This window comes from Tamandua tetradactyla, chromosome 1 (assembly GCF_023851605.1).
Source record: "Tamandua tetradactyla isolate mTamTet1 chromosome 1, mTamTet1.pri, whole genome shotgun sequence".
Classification (NCBI taxonomy): Eukaryota; Metazoa; Chordata; class Mammalia; order Pilosa; family Myrmecophagidae; genus Tamandua; species Tamandua tetradactyla.
The window spans coordinates 47453497-47472004 of record NC_135327.1 but is presented as its reverse complement, the minus strand read 5'-3'; the positions used below and the strand labels follow the sequence as shown (position 1 = coordinate 47472004).

Sequence of the window (18508 nt, the reverse complement as noted above, 5' to 3'; positions counted from 1 at the left end):
CAACAGAGTTTCTGTATCTTTATTAAAGAAAAAATCTAATTTTGGGGTATGTAGCAGTGTCTTGCCTACAGGAAGACAGTCCGTATGTTTTATTGATTCAATTATAATTTTCATTCTCTCATTCCCTCCCTCCATATATCTGTATCTCTTCCCCTCTCCCCATTCCCTTTCGTTCCTGGTCTCACTGTCGCCCTCACCCTCACTCTCGCTCATGTGTGCATACACACGCACACACACACACACACACACACCCCTCTAGCTTAAGGTTAAAGGCCCTACAGGCTACTTCTGTAATGAGATCCCACATTTGAATATAGCTGGGGACTTTGGGGTTCTTTATTTAAACCTCAGTTTTACCTGCTGTAAAATGGGGAATGGGGGTACCAAGTAATTCATGGTGTTGCTGTGAGGACAGAATAACACAATGGACATGAAACATTTAGCATGGGGATGGGCACATTGTAGGCACTTAAATGCTACAATAAGGATAATAACCACTTTGAGAAAGATATTTTCTGTTATTTTACTGTATCTTTTATTCTTATTCTCTGCATTATCCTTCTGCTAGGACAAAGTGATTCCCAGCTAGCCAGACAATCATCATTGAGAACCTGAAATAGAATTTAAAAGTTTAGTTTATCCTTTGATCTGCAATTCTGAAGGTTACTGCTTCAAAGCAAGCTGAGCCTTCACATAGGCTCAAAAGACCACCTGGGTAAACCTTCCACTATCAGAACAAAACAAATAATATGCTAAAGATTTTTCTTAGTTGGGCAGGAAACACTTTAACTGTAGTTATCCAGGGATTGTGTATAATACCTGATTATTACTATTTATTCCTTTTGTTATATTCTACAATTTCTATAATGTATACCCTTTCTTTCCCAACAGGTTTACTACCTGACTTAAATATAACAATCCTACTCCTGCATTCACAATATTTTCTCTTGAAGCAAGATATTAAAGCAAGACAGGCTTATTCTTAATAGAATTAGGTACCATGCACTTCACCTCCCTATCTGAGAGTTCACAATTTGTTAAGAGTCAACACCAACAGATGCTCCCTATGTTTTATTTCATCTGACTACATCACACACTCAGTTCTTTTAGCTGCAGTGACAAAAGCATCTTTCAAATTTGGACAATTAAAAATATGTAATGTCACAGCTCAATAAAATCATACTACCAAATCATGTGTTAGCTCCAAAAGTTAAGGAAAAAAAAAAAAAAAGGCTGCAGCAATAAGCACAATAAGAAAAATTTACCAACTCTGGTTATACATTTAAAATATATACTCATTGCATCTCAAGGTTTTTTTTTTTTCCTTTTTATCTGTCTCATTTAATGGGAACAGCAGGGGTGGTTGTTGGATCCAAATTATTACAAAGCAAAAACCTAAAAGCCTTTATGAACCTGGTTTTTGAGGTAGACAAATTTTCAAATGGTTGAGGATTGTGATGTTATTCCTCCCCAGGATCTCAAAATGAGATTAGGATTTCTAAGTATAAATCATAATCTCACAGATTTTTCTCCCCTATTGGACACTTTTTTTTTGTAAAACTTTGTAACCTCAATTCTGATAAAAAGATTCCCCCAGAGGGAGAAAAGTGAAGTTGGATTCATAGGAGAGATATATACCACATTTCTAGGAAACCTGCATACATCAAGAGTTCAGCATCCACAGTAACAAAAGCTCACATTCAGAACCACTGGCATAGCACACATGCCCAAGGATTACTGATGATTTTTTTGTAGCATGTATGTCATCTTATAAATACTGTCATTCACTCTCACTGAAGCTAGTGGGCATCTGAAAAAATCTTTCAACACATCCCCTGTTAGATGTCCACAGGGACAGACAAGTAATGAGGAAAGGCCTTTCCAAATTTAAAAGGAAACATTTGGCATTTCAGTTTCCACTACTGCAACATCTCTTTTTCAACAAAGGGATTTATTACACAGTACGTCACCTTTTCCCTGTCGGAGGATTTACTGCCAATTTTGGAGTTAGGTTACTTCTGGTTTTCAAGCCTGTCTTGTGAAATTAAAGCGAGAGTTGTCTTAAAAGTGATAGAACACACGTAATTTCAGTCTTAGTGTCCCCACGGTTATCAAACCTGGAATCTATTATATACATGAAGAAAACACTAGGAGCTTTATAAGGACATGGAATAAATGGCAAAAATGTCTAATATAGTCAAGTCCAAAGGTTACAGCTCATCAACATACATCTAAATTTCCCAAATATTCAGTACTCGCTATATATAACCTATCATCATTCTTTGGATATTTCTAAATAACCTATCAAAAACAACTCAAGCTTTTCTATTTTTTCTTTGATAAATAATTGCCAAAAGAAAAATCAATTTACAATGAACCCCCAGAGATACTATCTCTGACAACTAGGATGTGCTTGATCTATGCTTTAGCATAATTACTCAAAATATTGAAAAATGATACATTAGAACAGTTATAATTAAACACTGGAAAGTATTTCATTAAGAGCACTGGTGATGGTCACATTGTAGGCATTTACGACACTAGGCATACACTACATATACTAAATGCTCACTATTCATTAGCTAGTACCTTTGTTGCCAATTTATTGAGAAGGTATAGACAAACATATTGAACTGTCTGAATAAGTAGTAGCTACATAAATGAGAAAAGTTTCAGTTGCGTGAAAGTAAATACTTGCTAAGAATAAAACCAGTTTCAAAGAAAACAAAACAAACAAAAAAGAAAAGCTTCAACAAAAATTAGTAATGAAATAATGGCTCAACAAATTTGTCATATCAGTGCCTAGAGCTACTCCTACTTTCCCTTGCCCCTTCTCTTTCTTAAAGTCACAACTCAGTGTGGGAATTTACCTGATATTCATTTTGAATGTGAACACAAATGATGAAGTAGGATCTTAATTTCTGTTCTAAATTAACAAATTTAGTATAGGAATGACAATATTCTAATTAGGATACCACAGGCAAATGGTCCCAGGTAGGGAAAAATTAAAGAGGTAACTAGCCCCACTAGAAGTGATATTCTTAGCTATGATAGTGCCCCTGGAATTCTATCACCACTATTGCATTTGTCCGGGAAACATATAACATGTATAAGGATTACTTATCAAGCCTGAGAAGTTACTAGGACAGCAGTCATAAAAGAAACAACAGTTTGTAATGAGTTCAGTTAGTGCCCTTGCCAAACTTCTATGTGGATCCAGTTCCATTAGACAGATGAACCACAGAAGAACAAAAGCTGCTCCAGCAGTGACACCTGAAATAAGTCAGTAAGAGCTCTTGGCCTCAGTTTCCTCATTTGAAAAAAATAAATGCCTTAGCTTAAATGGCTTTGAATTATTCACAAGACTAAATATTTATAGCTATTCATCAAACTTAAATAACTTTCTGGTTAAAATTTACTTAAGAGGCTTGTTATGGGGAGGCTTCTTATAAGAAAACCCTTTTAAAATAGTGAAACAAAAATATACGTAGAATAAATTCCACTACAAAGAGCTTTATTTTTTAAGGGGAAAGAAAAATTCACTAAAGCACTGATTCACTATTAATTGATCAATTACTGGGTATCTGGTACTTTTACAAATATCTCATTAAGACTAAAATAAATTGTGAGGCAGATATTTAATAAATTTAAAAACTGAATCAGCAGACCTAAGATTCTAAGACTAAAGTTTTGTGACTCTAAGTAACATGCTTGTTCCCTGATGGTCAGCAATCTGAGGAGGAAATCAATTTTTAAAATTCCACTGACAATAGCAACTAAAAGAATCAAATATCTAGGAATAAATTAAACCAAGGATGTATGAATGTATAATACATATCAATAAAAAATAAATAATTAAATTTTAACCAAGGATGTAAAGGAACTGTACATGGAAAACTACAAAACACTGCCAAGAGAAATCAAAGAAGAACTAAATAAATGGGAGGATGCTCTATGTTCATGGATTTAAAAGAATAAATATCATTAAGGTGTCAATTCTACCCAAATTGATTTATAGATGATTCAACGCAATCCCAATAAAAATTCCAACAGCTTACTTTGCAGAAGTGGAAAAGCCAAATTTATTTGGAAGGGTAAGGGGCCTTTATAGCTATAAACATCTTGGAAAAAGAAGAATGAAGTTGGAGGGCTCAAATCTTCCTGACATTAAAGCATATTTCAAAGCCACAGTGGTCAAACCAGCATGGTCCTGGTATAAAGATAGATATATCAACCAATGGAATTGAATTGAGAGTTCCAAAATAGACCCTCAGATCTATAGTCAATTGGGTTTTTAAAATTTATTTTATTAATTAATTTATTTATATATGGGCAGGCACTGGGAAACAAACCTAGGTCTCTAGCATAGCAGGCAATAATTCTGCCTGAGTCACTATTGCACTGCCCAGTCAATTGGTTTTTGACAAGGCTCCCAAGTCCACTCAACTGGAACAGAACAGTCTCTTCAACAAATCAAACAACTAGATATCCATATCCAAAAGAGAGAAAGAGGACCTCTATCTCACACCGTATACAAACATGAACTCAAAATAGATTAAAGACCTAGATATAAAAGCCAGGTCCATAAAACTCCTAAAACAAAATGTAGGGAAGTCTCTTCAATATCTTGTAGTAGGCAATGGTTTCCTAGACTTTATACCCAAGCAATAAAGAAAACAAAGATAAATGGAACTGCCTCAAAATTGAACATTTTTGTGGTTCAAAGGACTTTGTGAAAAGATAGTCTATTCAAAGGGAGAAAATGCTTTAAAACCACATATCTGATAACAGTTTAACATCCAGAATACAGAGAGATGTTCTACAATTCAATGATAAAAACACAACCCAATTTTAAAAAAATGGGTCAAAGGCTTAAATAAACATCTTTCTAAAGAGGAAATACAAATGGCTAAAAAGGCTAAAAAGATTCTCAACATCAACAGCTATTAAGGATATACAAGTAAAAACCACAATGAGATATCATTTCATGCCTACCAGAATGGTCACTATCAAAAAAAAAAAAAAAAAAGAAAACTACAAGTGTTGGAGAGGACATGGAGTAACAGGAATGCTCAGTCGTGCTGGTGGGAATGGAAAATGGTATACTCCTTTGTGAAAGACAGTTTGGTGGTTCCTCAGGAAGCTCAGTATAGAATTGTCATATGATCTAGCAATTCCACAGTGGCATATTCCCAGAAGAACTGGAAGCAGGGATGTGAACAGACATTTGCACACTGATGTTCAAAGAGGCATTATTTACAACTGTCAAAAGATGGAAGCAACCCAAGTGACAATTAATGGATGAAAGGATAAACAAAATGAGATATATACATATGATGCAATATAATTCTTGATGCACGTGACATGAATGAATCCTGAGGACATTATGTTGATGAAAAAACCCAGACACAAAAAAACAAATATTGTATAATCTCACTAATATGAACTAATTACAATAAGCAAATTTATAGAGATAGAATCTAGAATATAAGTTAACCGGACATAGAATGAGGGTAGAGATGTGGAGCTGATGCTTAATTTGCGCAGAATTTTTTATTAGGTTGGTTGTAAAGGTCTGTAAATGGATAGAGGTGATGGCAGCATCTTACAGTGAGTTTAACAGTGCTGAATTATGAGTGTGAATGTGGTTGAAAGGAGAAGTTTAGGGTTCTGAATGTCACTAAAAGGAAACTTAGAGGATAACACATGGGGTTGTGTAACACAGTGAACCCTGTTGTGGATGATGATTGTGGTTAATATAAATAAATAAACATATGTTTATATATATAAACTTATTTATATATAAACTTATATAGATATAAGTTTATTCTTTCATGAACTAGAACATATGTAAGTCACTATTACAAAATGTTAATCATAGGAAGGTATACAGGGAAAATGCAAACTACGCAACTATGCAAATTACGGTTTATATTTAACAGTAATATTTTAATATTCTCTTATCAATTGTAACACACAGGTTCCACATCAATGTTGCCAATAATAAGAGCATATAAGGGGTATGGTTTAAGGGGTTTTTCTATCTGTAGTAACGAAGATGTTCTAAAACTGACTGTGGTGACAAATGCACAAGATTGTAATAATACTGAGAGCCACTGATTGTATACTTTGGATGAATTGTTAAGGTGTGTGAATATATCTCAAACTTCTTTTTAAAAAGTCAAGATGTGGTAAGAAACACCTACAGATTTTAAAAAGTAAAATAAGTATTTCAGTATGCAGATCAATAAGTCATAAAAGCCCACAAACAGAAAAAGCATGACCTAGACAGCTATATCATAAATTTAACCTCTAACTCCTAAACCAGTCGTATATGTTTAACATTTAATTAATCTGTTCCTTACTGACTTAGAATATAGAAGTGGTTTATGGGGTGATGTGAATGACCATGGTGCCTTTAAAAACTGAAAAAGGAAGTTGAGCTGATGTTATTTTTCAATAAACTTCTCTGTGGAAAGGAGAGACAACATAAATCATGTTATCAGTATTAAAGCTATATTAAGAGTAGGGATCATTTTGTTTAAAAACAACATTAAGTTATAAAGGCCTCATAAAGCATGATGGAAAAAGAATGCCTTAAAACTGCTCACCAGACATTGCTATTCCCTTTCTCTACTCAGCACAGAATCAAGGGTGGTAGCTCTAAGTTAGGGGAAAGACACCAAAGTTCTGAAGGAGGGAAGAGGGAATAGTAATCACATCCATTTGTCTAGATTAGAGAAGAACTTAAAAATAATTACACAGAAATTGGCCTAGAGCTATTTACTAACAATAACATTTTCATATAAGCAGACAAAAGAATGGAAAGTAAAACACAGTTAGGGCACCCCAAATGAGCCATGTAGCAAAAGACAAATGTACAAAATAAGCACTTTTCAGGATTTTCACTTAACATTGTTATTAGGAAATAATACTATTAAAAGGACAAGCATTTACCTGTATTACTTTTAACTTAATTTAGGTGAGAAATCCATTTATATATTTATCCATTGTTACCTCTAAGATCATCTATTTCTCTAAGCAATGCTTCCTAATTTCTCCTAGGCACGAGAAGATAATATATCACCTAAAATTGTGCACACAATCTCAATAAATTCACAGAATCCTCCATGAAAAGGCATGTATAGAGTCCATAAGATCCACAAATTCCAAGTTAAAAACCCAAGAGTTATAATTTCATTAAAAATCTATAAGTCCAGGGTAGGCAACGGTGGTTCAGTGGCAGAATTCTCGCCTGCCATGTCAGAGACCTGGGTTCAATTCCCGGTGCCTGCCCATGTAAAAAAAAAAAACTGAAAAATTTACAAGTCCATCATTATAGATCAGTAGGCCAAATCACTGTTTTTAAATTACATTTTGATTTTCAATAAAAATGCTCATTGTTGGGACCCTGAACTTTATGTAACAAAGGCAAGAATGACACTACCGTCACTGGGAAGCTAATGTGGAAACTGCAGTAAAAGACACTAAAATCAAATTATCACATCAGATTATCATATTAGAATTATACCACTAGAAAGAAAGATTCCTAGAGAAATGTCTGTTCCAGGTCTAGCTAAAGAAGCATCCAGGAGGAGTATGAGATATCTGGATACTAAAAGCAAAGAAACTTAAAGATAGTTACGTCAAAGACACAGAAGCCAATTTGAAGAGACTTTGTTGACCAACAAAAATGCAAACAAAATTTAACCTACAAGAATATTATTTCAATTTTTTTATGTTTTATAAGTCAACAAAAATGATTCCTAGGATTTCCACTTCTAGTTAGGACAGAGAAATTCACTCACTCTAACAATGAGAACAATCCAGACAAGTTACAAAATTATAGTTTAAAAAAAAAAACAACTCAGGGAGATGAGGATGCAAGCATATTGCAATGAACTAAATATTAGAAATGGACAAGACATTACTAGGTGAGAAGAGGCCTATGGCCCCTTTTATCCCTGATGAGAAGAACTGCCATACATAGGGATAAGGAAAAACTAACTGAACTTTGACAAATGTTATAAAGACCACACATCAGCTGGCATCATGAATTAGAATGCAGAAAGCCCTATTCACTGAGCAAGTCTGAATCCATTCACCAACTCTTTCTTGTAGGCTTTCAGAAAGCGCTACAAAGATCCGAGACTGGGTAGGAATGCTGAGAGACAGCCAAACCCTAAAGCTACAGTCCTTCCCTAAGTACAAAGCAGCAGCATGCTGAAGGCTGGGAACAGGGCAGGAGAACTGAAAGAGAGCCTCCCCACTGTCAAACTGGGATGCACAGAGTCATCACTGAATGCAAGGCATCACCTATCAAAGGATGGGAGAAGGGCAGTAGAACTGAGAAATCTCCCTCAGGATCACAATAGGCCTTCCCTGAGTATAGTGCAACAGCTTTCCAAAGCATGGGGCAGGGCAGCAAGACAGAAGATCTCACAAGGTGCAGAAAGATGGGGGTGAGGGGTGGAATCTCCCTAGTGGCCCATAAATTGACCATCAGGCTGTAAAAGAGAGGGGGTGAAAAGAGAGAAGTTCAATGATATTAAAAGCTGACAGCTGGGCTACAAAAGTTAAAGAGATCTCTGGAGTCTCAATGATACTCAGATGCCAACTTCTGTTGGACACTGAAAGTCAGCAGTGAACTGTATCTGCTACTGTAACACCACCCAGCTTCACCTCAAATACAGATAAGACTGACCTAATCCCTCACATTACATGCATATAAGAAGAAGCAGTAGTTCCCTTATTTATATTAAATATTTTCTTCACAGTCTTCTTTTTTTTTAATATTTTGTATTGTGAAATATTACATATATACAAAAAAGCAATACATTTCTAAGTACATTGTAATAAGTAGTTTTAGAATAAATTTCAAAGTATGGTATGGGTTACAGTTCCACAATTACAGGTTTTTCCTTCTAGCTGCTCTAAGACACCAGAGACTAAAAGGAAATATCAAGACAATGATTCAGTAATCATACTCATTTGATAAATCCTATTTTCTCTGTTACAACTCCTCCTTCTCCTTTGATATTTCTATAATCTTTAAGAATATTTGGGCAATGACCATTTTAACTTCACTTGGGGTGTTAACATCACTTGATAAGGGGAAGCAACTGGTTGATGCTCTTGGAGAGACTGGTAACTCTGGATTTCAGGGCTTATCTGGCCTAGGAACCCCATCTGGAGGTTATAGTTTTCTAAAAAACAAACTTAATGACTAAAATTTTTAGAGTCTCATATAGAGACATAGGTGTTCTTTAGGGATTAAGGGAATACTTCTTCCAGTAGGGGCTTGGAATACCATGATAATTATCAATATCTAGCTGAAGCTTGCATAAGAATAACCTCCAGAATAGCCTCCTGACTCTATTTGAAATCTCTTAGCCACTGACACCTTATTTTGCTACATCTCTCTTCTTCCTTTTGGTCAGGTAGGCATTATCAATTTCATGGTGCCAGGCGCAGGCTGATGCCTGGGAGTCATGTCCCACCAGAGTCTTCTGATTTTTAAACACAATGCTTGGCATACAATCAATAATTATGACACATATGAAAAAGCCAGAAAATGAAATCCAAAACCAAGAGAAGGAACTGTCAATAGAAGCCAATTACGAATGGCCCAGCTGATGGAATTAGCATTATGAACTTTAAAGCTAACAATAATGAACATATGAAAGTATCTAGTAGAAAAGGTGGAAAACATTTATGGAAACAATGGAAATTTTCAACAGAGAAAATGTAAAAAAATGAACAAAATGGAAATACTGAAAATAAAAAATACAGTATCAACAATGAAAAATCATTCATTGGGCTTAACAGCAAAGAGGAGACAGCAAAAGAAAAAAATGAGTGAACCTGAGTCAAGAGAAATTATCCAAACTTAAACACAAACAGAAAAAGAATGAATAAAAAATGGACAGGACATGCTCACTTAGGCAGCACATATACTAAAATCAGAATGAAACAGAGAAGATTAGCATGGCCCCCGCACAAGGATGACACGCAAATTTGTGAAGTGTTCCATATTTTATAAAAAAAAAAAAGAAAAAGAATAAAAATGGACAGGACATCCCAGATTTGAAAAGCAATATTGAATCATATAATTTCAGACCCAGAAGTACAGGACAGAACAGGGCAGAAGAAATATATGATGAAAAATTCTCATCATATATGATGAAAAATTTGAGAATTTTTCAAATTTGATAAATGACATCAACCCAATGACCCAAGAGGTTTAGCAAAGAGTCAAGCAGGATAAATACTAAGAATGGCACACTAGGGATAACATAAACTTCTGAAAATCAAAGATAAAATATAAAAAAGAGACAGGAAGAAATAAAAGGAAGAAAGAAAGACATATTACATGCAGGTGGGCAACTGAAAAACTTTTTACCTGAAACAATGGAGCTGAAAGACAATGGAAATACATTTCTAAATTATTGAAAGATACAACAGTCAAGCTAGAATACTCTATGCAGAAAAAAATACCCTTCAAAAAACAGAGGGAGGAATAAAGACATTTCAGATAGACACAGCCAAGAAGACTCATTGCCATCAAACCTGAGCTATGAAAAATGCTGCACTATAAGAAAGACATTATTTAGGCTAAAGGGAAAAATACCAGGTAGAGGCCTGATTTTTGAAAACGGAGAAAGAGCATCAGAAAGAGAAACTAAGTAAATACAAAAACAGAAAAGTACTCTTTATAGTGTATGTACATGTGTGTGTAAATTTCTTAAAAAGACAACTGACTTGAAGCAAAAATAAAAATAGCGTATAATTTGATTCGTAAATTAACACATACATTAAAATATATGCCAAGAACTCAAAAGGTAGGAGAAAAAATGGAGGTACACTAGTAAAAAGTTTTAGTTTTTGAGGAAAAATATTATTATTCTACAGTAGGCTATGAAAAATTAATGGTGCGTATTGTGATATCCAGAGCAACCATACAAAAAAACAAAGTATAGCAAAAAAAACAAATCAATAGAGGAGAAAAAAATTACTAAATTAACCCAAAGGAAGACAGGAAAAAGAGGACTAGAGGAACAAAGAAAGAACACATAGAAAACAAAAAACAAGATGGGAGATTTAGCTCAATCACATCAATGATTACACTAAATGTTAATGAACTAAATAGTGCATGTAAAAAGTATAGGTTGTTAATTTGGATTAAGAAAATAATAATTTTTAAAAAGGAGCCCAATTATAGTTTATAAGAAACATACTTGAATATAAAGACAAGATAGATTAAAAGTAAAAGGGTAGATAAATATAAAAAAAAACTTAAATTTTAAAAAGTAAAAGGGTAGAAAATCATCTACCAGATAAGCACTAAGAATGAGAAAGCTGTTATGATTATATTAATATTAAATAAAGTAAATGTTAAGATAAAGAGGATTATCTAAAGACAAATAAAATATCTAAAGACATTTTATTATGATTAAAGTGCCAATTGAGGTCAAGAAGACATAATAATCCTAAATGTGTATGAACCTAATAGAGCTTCCAAATATAAGAGAAGAAATAATGGATGCAATTGATTAGAAAATATCAAGTATATATATATATGGAATATAAAATTTACAAATTTATAATTTCATATATGACTAAATAAATAGGTAAAAATAAATATATAAAAGAAAAAAACCTAACTGAGAAACTTTGGAAACTGACAGGGCATCAACTCATTGTTCAAAAAATGGATATATAAATAAAAATGTGAGCATTTTTCCTGCCATTTCTGTATGAATTTTACCTCTGGGTAGCCAAATAGATGAGGGGAAAGGTGTTCTTTTTGGAAGAATTACAGCTAATAAAATAAATGCAGGAGAAATAATAAAATTCTGGGATATAGTCACAAAGTGAAATATAAGAGTTAAAATAAATGCACTGGTGTGAAAATATCTCAATGAAATTGCATTAACAAATAAATGGACTAGAGTTAAGTGCAATTATATGGACAAATTCTCTAGAAATACAGTATTTAGTGAAAGACGCAAGTCACAGAAGACTATATACCATATGATACCAGGCTCTTCTAGCTCAATGAAAACCACAGAACTAAATAAAATATTATTTAGGATGCAAAAATATTTTATTAAGCTGTTTTATTAAGCAAGGGAATTATACACAGAATTCAGGATAGTGGTTATCTCTGGAGGAGAGCTCAGGATTTGGGATAGTATAGGAACAGATTCAAACAGATTATTAGTGTTCGCATTAAATCAATGGGAAACTCAAAGGGTTTGATTTTATTTTCATGCTTCATAGCTGAAATATATAATATAGATGTTCTTTTATATGCACCTGATAATACAAATTAAAAATTCTTAGTTTTTAGCACTCCTGCGAACATGGCAATGTGCAGGGCAGGGAACATACAGACCAGTCTGCAACTTGCGCAAGGCCTTGGCACCTACCACATCTTGCAGGTGGCGGTACTGTGGGCTGGAGGCAACCTCCTTCCCGACTCTGCATGCTGGCCCCGCTCTGCTCTGGGTGCAGAAATTCACAAACATTAATGGATAATAACAGAAAATGTTCCCACTGAAACAGTGGGAATTAGCAATTTTGCACAGGAAGCTTTGGGAGATGTCATTTGCTGTAGTCTTCCTGAGGTTAGGACAAAATTGAACATAAGAGGAATTTGGTGCTTTGGAAAATGTGAAGGCTGCTAGTGAACTTTATTCTCCTCTATCAGGAGAAGTAAAAGAAATTAATGAAGCTCTTGCAGAAAATCCAGGACTTGTCAACAAATCTTGCTATGGAGATGGTTGGCCGATCAAGATACACAGAATAATCCTTCAGAATTCATGAACTAATGAGTAAAGAAGCATATGAGACATACATAAAATTTCTTGAAGAATTATTTATTCTAAACATACTAAATAAACCAAAGAACCCCTAAATAAACTAGTCTGGAACAACTTAATCCAGCAATATTTTTAAACTACCGGTGGATAGAAATTTATAATAGCAATTTTTAGCAACACCAATAGGAAAACAGAAACCACTCATTCCAACTATGCTATTGAAAGAAAATATTCCTTATCTTTCTAATGATAGAAGATAAACATGATTTGCATCTTTTTCACACCACCCAGTGATTTAGATTAGGATCTAGTTATTATATTCAGAATTTATGAAATTATCTGAAGTAAAGACTACTTGTAAAAATTATGTAATTCATGGGTAACTGTTATCTTAAGCCTTACATGATATTGTTACTTGCTTACATCAATCCCTGGATTTGGGTCAAAATATTTTCATATTTTCACTGGAAATAACTTGGAGTGGAGATAACTTTTAGTTGTATACTATCAGGTAAGAAACAGTAGTATACCACATTTGCCGGTGCTATTTTCATACAGTGAAGTAACAGCCTTGCAGCAAAAGAAGAAGCCCTTTAATAATAATAAAACATCTAACTTCTCCATTAAAAAATTCTTAGCTCTCGATTTTTTGGAAAAGGAGATATATTAATAAATGTCTACCTAAATTCTTAAAAATGGCCATTTCTTTTGAGTCAGAAATTACATTTCCAAGAATTTATAAGGAAACAGACAAATACACAAAACCTATTTATAAGAAAATCACTGCAGGACTACTTAGAAGAGCAAAAAAATCAGGAAATAACTCAATGATCACTCTAGGGGGCTAGACGACCACACATTAGAATTTTATATAGCTATTTTAAAATAATGAAGCTACTGTTTAAATCATTAATTTAGGAATTAGTAAATTCCTAAGTTTTTAGAGTGAGATCAGGGATAATTTTTACAGTGAGACCAGGGATACCTAAGATATACAATCCATAACTAAGAATCCCATAAAATTTGACTAGAAATGTATGCACATTTATAAAGGCATTGCATTTCTAAGAAAATAATCCATAGGTTTTAGATTCTCATTATCCCTCAAAAATCATTAGTATGGCAGCTAGTCTCCAAAGACGGCCCTTATAAACCAAACTACCCAATATTCACATCCTTACGTCATCCCCTTCTACACTAAATTTTAGTTGGCCCTGTGATTCACTTTAACAAACAGAAAGCCAGTACGGGTCTAAGCTTTAGAGAGATATGACAGCTGTCACATGTGCACTTTTGAGAGCCTGGAACTGCTATGTAAGAAATTCAGTGACCTTGCTAGAGAGACATGTGAAGTGGCCACAACAGAAAAGGAGAAGTCCTGATATGACATCGAAAGAAAGCAAAGACAAAGCATCTGGGCATACTAGCTAAGTACAAACTTCAGTTGTCCCCACCAAGGCTTCCCCACTTCCTGTGAGGGAAGTCATCATGGACATCTGGTCAAGCTGCTCTCTGACTGCAGCCACATGAGAATCCCCAAGCAAGACCAGCATAAGAACAGTCTACTTGATGCACAGAAATAAGAAAATGGTTGTTTTAACCCACAAAGTTTAGGGGTGATTTGATACACCAAACAGATAATCAAACAGTTTCACTATTGATTTGGACTGAGTAACTTCACCTAATTAAGTACCTAATGTTTTGCAAGATAATGGCTGAAACAAAATTCAGAAGCTACCCATTAAGGAACATCCCACTGCTCCTCTGTCCAATGTATAATCCTTGCCCATGCACACGTGTGGACAGACACACATGATGATGCCATTTACGTACCATCTAATTTAGAAAAAAACGTTAATCACTTTGATTTCATATAATTTATTTACCTATAGGCCTTTCACAGAAGTGAAACATAGATCAAGAATCTAAATTTGCCCATATATTTGAAAAGATGAAAAGGAGTGGGCCCCTTAAATGACCCCTCATCTTAAACATTACAATGGTTACTTATAAAAAGTATCCTCCTTCTTTTGGGACTAAAATCAAACAAACAAAAAAAACAGATTGAGGCTAAGAAAGCATTTGTTTAAAGGTATTTATTATGTCATATTTTGGCAATTACAATGTTTATTGAATAGAAATACTTTCTTTTTATTAATTTCCACAATAATCTTGCAAATGATACTTGAAAGGAAAACAAATTCAAACAGAATCAGGAATCCTGCTCCAGAACCCAGAAGCATAGAAGAACATAAACACAATAGGAAAAAGGCCAGATTCCATTTCATCTATTCAATTTAAGTGAATTGTAGATATAAACAAACTTTGTGGTGGGTATTTTGTTTTTGTTTTTGTTTTTGTTTTTATCTACTGCATTTGATTTTCCATAGTCAACTCTCTATTAGCCAAAAATAACGGTAAGAAGGTACGGCTTTGGTAAGGACAAATTTAAATGACAACTACATGTTCTTAATTCTCTAAATTCCTAACCTATAACATTTTTAGTAGGTAAATAGCTGATTAAAATTCACTTTAGTCCCTCTTCCTCTTTTTTGTCTTTCTCCATCACCACCAAGTAAAGATTCTTTGGATTCCTCAGGCACTCAGGAATGTGTGACATTTCTGAACCTCAGATTTTTCATCTGAAAATGAGAATCATTATGTAAAAAGTACTTAGCATAGTGCCTGACCACAGAAAATGCTCAACAAATCGTGGCTATTGTTATCCTTATTACTGGTTACAAAAATGATGGCAAATGTCAAGTTTAGTAGGATACTAGTAGTTTCCTACACAACATCTATTCCCTTCTTCTTTTCTAACAGATCCAGATTTTGTTCTGCTTTCTACTTTCCCTACACACACAGTTGTGAACATGACATACAGTCATTTCCTGTACCCATTTCCATCTGTCAGTGATGATTTATTAATGTGCATGTGACCTAACATTAGCCAATCAACCCAATGGGAAGAGAAGTCTGCTGAGGAGATTCTGAGGAAAGCATTTCTTGCTACTTAAGAAGAAAAAAAAAGTTACAGAAGGCATCGAGATTATTTATTCTTCCTCTAGAGGTTTTGTGTGATAAGTGTTTCTGGTATTGCAGTGGCCACTGGGCTAAGAGCCTGGGTAGAAGCTGAAATCATAAGTGGAGCCCCTGAACCAAACTGCCCCGGAGTCCACCTACTTAGGACTTCCTAAGTGTGTTATGCGTTATGTGAAATCACATGCTTCCTTATTGTTGAAGCCAGTCTGAGTTGGGATTTCTGCTATTTGCAGTACAAAACACTCTAATTATCACAGTTAAGGAAAAGTGTGAAAAAGGGTAATGGATTTTCTTGAAACTAAACTAAATGAAAATTAAATCACCTATATCTTCAATGAAACAGAGCCACTAGTGTGATTTTTAAAGCTCTTAAAACAAGCAAGAACACTAGCTTTGGTTTACCAATGTGGAACAAGTAAGTCATTTCACGAATCCGAATCTGCTTGATAGGCTTTGAAATATGCAAAGGATTACTGAATTCTATTCAGCAGATAGTTACTGAATACCTACTATATCTTTATGGTAGATAGAACTGTATACTCTGGTTTGAACATGTTCTTAGTCTTGGTCCTCATTTTTGTGGGTATGGAACAACTGTAAACAGGTCTCTTCAAGATACTTCAATTAAGTTGTGGCCCAGCTAACCAGGTTGAGCTTTAACCTAGATTACTGGTACCCTTAATAAACAGAGTGAATGTCTGATGGAAAGAAAAACACTGGGAGCAGTCAGAAGCTGGAAGTCAACAGAACCCAGAAGAGAAAGGAGAAGTTGGCCATTTGCACTAACATATGACTGAAAAGCCAAGGAACCCCAAAGATTGCCAGCCAGCCAGAAAATACTGACCCTGGGAGGAAGAAAGCCTTCTAGCACCTGAAATCATGAGCCAATAAATTTCTGTTGCTAAGCCAACCCATTGTATGGTAGTTGTTTTAGGAGGTAGGAAACTAAAAACAATCTTTAGGCCATCAGTCATCCTTCAGGAGCTCACAGTCTTTACAGAGAAGAATAAGAGAGATGACAACCATACGATTGGTGTTAAGTGCTGAATCACGGTACCAGTGACCACTAAGAGGAAGTAAAATTTTAGGTTAGGTATGGCAGTGAGGGAGGAAGAAAAGGAAGACTTCAGAAAAGACATTGAGCTGCATCTTGAAGGATGAACTGGGATTCACCAGATGGACAAGGAGGGGTTCTAAATGGAGAAGAAAGAGAAACGTATACTCCTTCCTAAAGAAAGTATGTTACGTTGTTCATATTGCGTTGATCGCAATCAAGAAGTAAAAGTTGATAGTGGGACTTTCTAAGATTTGTATATCAAAATGAAACAGCTATTTGTATATCAAAAGAACTTGCATATTGAAATAAAACACACCTATATAATTTACATAATGAGTTGCTGAAGATTGTCCATGAACTTGATGACATGGGCAGGGTTTAACCTGCCAAGTTTGTTCTGAGGAAAGCAAGACAGTATTACTTATGCCTAGTCCAGCTCCAAACTAGTTACAATTCCGATGTGAAATGTTAGAAAGAATGCACTGCTATGGAATGAGATCAAAAGAGAAAAGAATTGAGAATGTGCAAATGAGAATGTGCAAATGAGAATGTGCAAAACAAATACATGAATGTATTTAGGTTAAGAATATAACATTTCTATATTCCAATTTATTTTAGCATGGGGAAAGAAAATTTAACAAGTAAAATAGAGGTAATTTAAATTTTAAGGACAAAGAAACACACAGATGAAACAAATGCTCAGTATATGTTCAAATACTAAATTTTACCAGATATCTTAACCATGTGAGACAATTATTCTTTTATATTTATGAGAACATACCACATCACCATAACAGAATCTAATCAGGAGCTTATTATTCTTTATAAATATTAGTAAACAGTGACTAATATGATAGACTACAACACAGATAATTTACAAGGAAATTGTGAAGAATCAGGAAAACCTCAATTAGAGAGAAAATGGGGAGAGGGAGAAAACAGAACTAGTAAGCATACCTGTAACAATGAGTCCCAATTCACTGAAATGTAAAGTTTCAAGGTAAGAACACTAATGATAATTAGCATACCTGTATGTCTCCCCTCTACAAGCAAAGATATCTTGATCGTGGAACAGGTGGTCACAACCTTTCCAATCTACTCCCTCCATAGGATTCAAACCCAAGTGTGATACTAAAGCCCAATGCTCCCTACACAAATCTGTCTCCTGAATGCACCTGCTTTTCCAAAACTCAAGGTGGGTACATGTAGACCTAAAATACCATTGTGGAATTTTAGTTGAAGGCTCTAATTCTTCAATATACAACTTAGATTTAAACAAAATGGCTGCCCATGCTTTCTACTAACCAGAGCATGACTTCATTTATCTTTTTTTTTTTTGGACGGGCAGGCAACAGGAATCGAACACAAGTCCCCAGCATGGCAGACAAGAACTCTGCCTGCTGAGCCACTGTGGCCCACTCTCATTTACTTTTCATCAAAATAAAAATAAAAAAATAAAAAACAATACAACAAATACAAATAAATGTACTTTTTCATGATATGAACAAAGCATCCTGAAAATAAAATGTAAGGTATCCTTTGGTCATGACATGTTATACTGTACACTAGACTATACTGTGATTCA

At 34.5% G+C, this 18508-nt stretch overlaps 1 protein-coding gene and 1 non-coding gene across 9 annotated transcripts in view; one reads left to right on the top strand and one right to left on the bottom strand.

Annotated features, from left to right (window-relative positions):
* TASP1 (taspase 1) overlaps window positions 1–18508 on the bottom strand; it is a 490143-nt gene that overhangs the window by 278830 nt on the left and 192805 nt on the right. The gene's annotated exons all lie outside the window — the stretch shown is intronic.
* LOC143653010 (U6 spliceosomal RNA) lies at window positions 9933–10039 on the top strand. The gene has a single exon (XR_013161010.1). It is a non-coding gene; the product is annotated as a U6 spliceosomal RNA (small nuclear RNA).